Here is a 6,409-nt window from a genome sequence, read left to right on the forward strand (position 1 = left end):
ACAAAATATAGCAGCGCAACCACCAAATCAAATCCAACACAAGAGAAACATTTGTTGTGCTTGTCCCATTGATGAACAGACCTGAGAAATGGCCACTTCACAGGCTGCAGGGCTGCTGTGCCTAACCTGTGTGAAGAAGTAGCTACCTCAGATGTGTGTTCTGTTCTCCGGCATGTTTCTTCTTGCCCTATCTTCACTAGCCTACCAAGATTCAGCCCTGGGAGCTCCTGATGTGAACAGTGTGAGGAGGAGGATGCTGGTTGCCTGGAATAAAACCCTGGACCTTGGCTAGGTAGGATGCTGAGGATCTCCCTTCCAAGGCCCACCACATAGCCCTGACCAAGGATTCTATGGCATTCAGTTGAGTTGGACATGAGGAACTGCCCTAATTCCTGTTGTATTGCTTTGAAGAGACACCATGAGCCATACAACGCTTATAAAGAGACGCCTTTAATTGGGGACTGGGTTACAGCTTAAGAGACTTAGTCATTATCACCATGGCAAGGAGTGTGGCAACATGCATGCCACTGGTCCAGTAGCTGAGAGCTTTCCATCCCAATTGGTAGGTATGGATGTTTGAGACCTCAAAGCCCACCCCGACTGAGACAATTCCTCCAACTAAGACACACCTCTCCAACCAGAACACATCTCTTAATCCTTTCAAGCAGCTAATCTACTGAGGACCAAGTATGCAAATATATGAACCTAAGGGAGCCATTACCACTTAAACCAACATAGGAAGTAAAGCAATGTGCGTAGAATTTATTTTTTTATTTTATGTAGGAAGACCACCCAGCCAACATTTGGGGGGAAAAGCCAAACCCTACCAAGCACATTTCCATTTTTTCTCTGCTCTGTGGATGTAATGTGACTAGGTGCTTGAAAATTCTGATGCCTCAACTTCCCCACATTGGCACAGTGTAACCTGGGATTGTGAGTCAATTGAAGCTTCACACACACACACACACACACACACACACACACACACACACACGTCTTTTCCTTGGATATTTTATAACTGTAATTGATTAAGAAAGTAGGGCAAACCCTATCCATTGACAAGCAAAAGGACTTCTGCCTAGATAATGCCTAGGGATCAATGCTGGACTAGGAAGGAAGGAGGGACCTCATTGCCGCTCCATGGGATGCAGGCAGGGCAGTCATTGGTTCAGCAGGAAGCTCTTGGGGGCTTGAGTAAGGTCGGGTTCAGGTCAGGCTTCTGCAGCTCACTACAGTTCCTTTGAAGTACACATGGCTTCTCATGCCTCAAGGTCATCCAGAATGTGAAATCGAATGAAACAGCACAGGTCCATCCTGGGACAGGCAGTGCTTCCCAGGAGTGGTTTGGTCCAATCCACAGTAAGGGAGAAAGCCGTGCTCCTAGCTGGGATGAAAGCTGCCCAGCTGGCTTCCCCCACAGGGCAGCCTGGCTTCATTCCTAGGAGCAGCCAGTGTACCTTTTGTTCTTTTGCCAGCTCTCAGTTTCCCTCTGGTCTACTGAGGAAATGGAAACAGGACTCCTTAAGCACTATCTAGCCATTAACTCTTTAATGCCAGACTCTATGGTTAAAATACCAAATGAACCTATGAAACTATTATGTTATTTTCAAGGAAGGGAATGCCTTTACTAAGTCACAAAAGTTGGCAAATCAATACAGTACCATTAATATAATAAAATACTATTTCTGCTGGAGTCATATATTACCTTGGTTCTAATTTTCATTAAGCTAATTTTCATTATTTAAGTACCAAATCCAAACACTGGTTTCTAGCAGGGCAGGTTATTTTACACAACTCAACGTCATTTGAAATTATGCAATTTCTCTTTGTAAAGTGAGTTTCTCAGGCAGGTGGTTCTGGTTCAAAAGGCAGCAACTGTGTAGACACACGGGCCGCTGGGCTGCTGCTGTTTGTCCACAGCCAGGTACTGTTCCAGTGTCTGGAGCTTTAAGATTCTACCTTAGAAGACACCAGATCAACACCAATTTCTTCTAAGAACTTAAATAACAACAAACAAACCTGTTAATTGTTCTCATGAATACAAGACTTTCCCAGTCTTCTCAAGCCCATCAACCTCAGATGATCCTTTGGATTTACAAGCTTTCACCTTTTGTTTTGATCAAAAGTCACAGCTTTCCCCAACTCATTAAAAAAAATGTACCTAAAATACTTGTGTCTTTTAAATAACAAATAAATATGCTGTCATCTTGAAGAGCCCTGGGGCCATGTTGCTCCACGCCCATTTCCACTGTCATTTCTCCACCACCACCGCTGCCATTGGTGTCCTTAAGCTTCCTCTTGCTGATGCCGTCAATTCTTCCATCTCGGCGTCCAGTTCAGGTATCACCCATCCCATGGCTTCTCAGCCTTTGTTAGCATTGGAAGATACGGTGCTTGCCATGAGTCCCTTGTGGCAGCTGCTGAGGCTGACCCCTTTCACAGTGATGATGGCTTCGTGGGTCAGGACAGTTTTCTCTGGGCCCTGGAGGTGTGGCTTGTTTGTGAGCCTCTCGTATACTGAGACCATATTTGTAAATGAGATGTTAGTTGACTTGAGCTCCATCGTCCTCTTCACCGAGTCAACTACAGAATGCTCTTACACGCAAATGTTGTTCTCGTTGCACCAAAAAGAGACTTCGCAATGGAAGGTACGCCGCACTCTGTACTGAGCCGTCTGCAGCTGTGCAACATTCCAGAGGGATCGATTTGTCTGTCCAGCACGTCAACACCAACCACGCTCTGGTTCATGGGGTTTGGGTATTTCCAGATTGCAGCTGTCGTTTCCATTTCCCATGGGTAGTCAAAAGGCTGCTCCGAAGTCCACATCTTCACATTGCCAGAGACCTGCCAGGTGTCCCTCAGCATCCGGGGACTACAACGAAGAACTTCGAAATTATTTTATTTTCCAATTGGTCAGATTCTTGGGAAGAGTTTTTGGAGCACTTCGTTAAAGGGAAGGGTATTTTGTGAGGTTAGTGCTCTTAAAAGTAGAATACCAATTCCCTGTCTTAGAGTTTTATTGCTGTGAAGAGATGCATTTAACTGGGCCTGGCTTACAGGTTTAGTGCGTTATTATCCTGGCAGGGACCATGGCAGTGAGCAGGCAGACATGGTGCTGGAGGAGGAGCCGAGAGTTCATCTGCACCTGCAGGCTCCGGGCCAGGAGTGAGAACCTGGACATGCCTTGAGAATTTAAAACCTCAAAGGTCACCCCCAGTGACACACTTCCTCCAGAAAGACCACGCCTTCTAATAGTGCCACTCCCTATGAGCCTACAGCAGCCATGGTTCACTCCAACCACCACACTTATCAGTAGAAACAGGGTTGATATTTTAATCTAATTTTCTATTTGGTCCTCAATAATTTATAAGGTATGATTTTTTTTCAGCATTAGCAAACCAATGGCTTGTTGGAACTGAGTGATTGCCATGGATTATGTAACCCTTCAGTGCCTGCTGCATCAAAACTGAGCCAAGAGAACACCACTGTCTTTGAGTGTTGAACTCTTTGTCTCTGCAGTAAGTGAGAAGCCCCACAGTTTCTTTCACTTCCTAACTCAGCATTTTATGAATTTACAGAGATATCTCCAATAAGGAAAAGACAATTGGTCTACCTCTGGAAGATTATTTCAAAACTTACCTGTTGACACTGAAGCATCCTGCTGAACCAACCTCCTGTGACTAAGGTCCTACAGAGAGCAGATGTGTGCTGTTGCTAGCATGGAGGAGAAGCACAACATCATTTTGGGATCAAGGAGATGAATGTGATTTCCTGTTCTGCCTGAGTCAGCTGCTAGAATTTAGAGAAGTCAACGTAAAGCCACAGGTTGCATTGCCTGGAGTGCAAACTCCAAGACAGAAGTTAGTGCTCGGCTGCTTATTAGGGAGCACCCCTGTGCTAAGGGGTGTATAAAGGAGTCCTGGGAAGCAGAGTGTGTAGAGGAAAACTTGAGCTGAAGGGTACACCTGTTATTGTCACCATCCTTTACAGGAGGAGCTTGCAGAGTTTATTCCAACTTGGGATAGATTTTATGTTGTCACTCAACCACTGGTCACAAGCAACAAAATTGGAGTCATATGGAGAAGAGAGCTTCCTCTCAACCTGAGGCAGTCCTTAACAGAGCTGACAGCTGAAACGGTCTTTTGATAAGCTTTGTCCATGGCAGGGGTGTGTGTGTGTGTGTGTGTGTGTGTGTGTGTGTGTGTGTGTGTGTGTGTGTGTGTCTGTTTGTCTGTGTTTCCTTGATGATGTATCAGTGGGACAAATAATTGTCCACCTCAACCAACTTTTCTAAGCTGCAGCTTTCTTCTTGCCACTGCATGCAGATTGACAGCAATGTGCCTGTAGCTTACAGAACCCAGCATGTAGGATTTCACAGGCCCAAAATAAACATTAACTGTCAGTATTATTACTATTCAAAGAATTGTATTTGGGGCAGGTATTTTCCAAAAATGTTTGCTTATATAAAAATGCAAATGCTTTCTGAATTGCAAATTGCAAACCCTCTCAAAAGGAATTATAATTGCAACAATTCTTGAATACATAATGTTTTGTTACTTTCTATGAAAGCAACAATCCCATTCTAAGTAAACTCTATCAGTCTATTGCACACAAAGACACTGTTAGGACACCACTTGGAAATCCTGTATGGTAAATTCAGGTTAGGACTGCAAATGAGCACTAGGAAGAATGGGTAAAGAAATATATGGCTTTATTTTTCATCTTCGCTTCTGCTTTCATAACTTTGGCAGCATGACCAGGAATATATTCTGACAGGATCCGTTTTCCTCCTTGTCCTTTGGGTCATCTTCTATCACTTTTTTGGTCCCTCATGAAAAGAAACAAAGTAGTCAAGCAGTTCTGACATCCCTTGGAAGGCTGATTGGCTTGATTCAGGTCTGGTGTCAGTCTTGGGCAATCAAGATTTCAGTGACACATGGTCTTGCTTCTTTTAATTGCTTCACATGTTGTGTGATTGTGCACAGAGAGAAACGGGGTTTCCAGTGGAACCCCTGAGAGTGATAGATAGATAAAAATGTGGACGATCACTGTAGTTGAGAAGCCAGAGAAAGTATTTTTCTCGTATGTTTGTTACAATGAGAATCACCAGGAAAAACAGCTCATTGACTAGCATGTAACAGCATTTATATATGCTGGTGAAAAGAACTATGCTTTTTCTTTTCTAATACAGACAGGGAGAGGCTGGAGAGATGGCTCAGTGCTTAAGATCCTGTTTATCTTAGGGTTTATGCATATAGTAGGTACCTTGTACCTAAGTAGGCAGCTTGTATGTTTGTTTCTCTTTTTAACCTTTCCTTGGTCCTTATCTTGACCAACAAAATATATTTCTTAGGCCGTAGGTATCTTGTACCTGGCTTTTTACATTTGTTTTGGGTGGTTTTGCCTGGCCATGTGCGTCTCCTCCAGCTAACCAATGACAGCCTCCTCTCTTCCCTTCAGGTCTCCTTCTCCTTCTGCCCTTCCTGTCTTCTTCCCAGAATTCCTCTCTCCTAGCCCCACCTATCTCCTGCCCTGCCCAGGTGGGATGGCTTTTTATTAAGCAAAAGGTAGGTCAGATAGCAAGCAGTAATTAGCATCAAAATACATCAGATTATCCCCCAACAATTATGTCCTGCTTTTTTAGGTACTGATATACAGTTGTCACAAGTGCCTACAATTCTAGGTACAGAGGATCCAATGACTGCTTCAGGCATCTGTGGGCATTCCACTCACAGGTACTCCCCAACCCCACAAAAACACATAATTAAAAATAAAACTAAAATCATAAAAAAACACATTGGATAAAAGTAACATCACAGTAGCTGATAGTTCTTGGAAACTGCTTAATGACTTCTAGCTGCAAGAACTATTGTTTCATTCTTATATGTTATTTTAGGGTCCAATATTTTAAAAATTAAGTGAGTATAATGACATCACAGATTTTCTTTCTTAAAAATTAGTTTTATTTTATCTGTATCACTGTTCTTCCACATGTACATATATGGATCACTTGAATGCTTGTTATCCATATAAGTCAGAAGAGGGCATCAGATGCCTCTGTTAACTGTAATCCACCAAGACCTGTACAAGAGCAGCTGGTGCTCCTAACTTCTGACCCATTTCTCCAGCCCAGGTTTGCTTAACCCTTGCGGTGTGAGTATTGTGATGCTGCTTGTGTGGAGCTTCCATTTAAACAGCTGATGCTTTCTTATTAAACTAGTTAAAATTTGATCATGGTCACAGTAGGAGGGAGAAACTTAGATGCTTTGCCAGTGTGCTTCCTCCCAAGTCTATTTATAACTATTAGACTTGTTACAATAACAACAACAACAAGAATGTTACAAATTAATAAAATAGCACATAATCTAGGGATTGTAAAAGTGAGAGGAGAGGTTTAAGGAGACAAGGA

General features: G+C 43.1%; 1 pseudogene across 1 annotated transcript; it reads right to left on the reverse strand.

Annotated features, from left to right (window-relative positions):
• Positions 1-2,251: 2,251 nt before the first annotated feature.
• On the reverse strand, positions 2,252-2,865 carry LOC311606639 (PRELI domain containing protein 3B-like; annotated as a pseudogene). The gene has a single exon. The product of its transcript is annotated as a PRELI domain containing protein 3B-like (transcript).
• Positions 2,866-6,409: the final 3,544 nt, after the last annotated feature.

This window comes from Acomys minous, assembly GCF_964271855.1.
Source record: "Acomys minous genome assembly, chromosome: 1".
In the NCBI taxonomy this organism is placed as follows: domain Eukaryota; kingdom Metazoa; phylum Chordata; class Mammalia; order Rodentia; family Muridae; genus Acomys; species Acomys minous.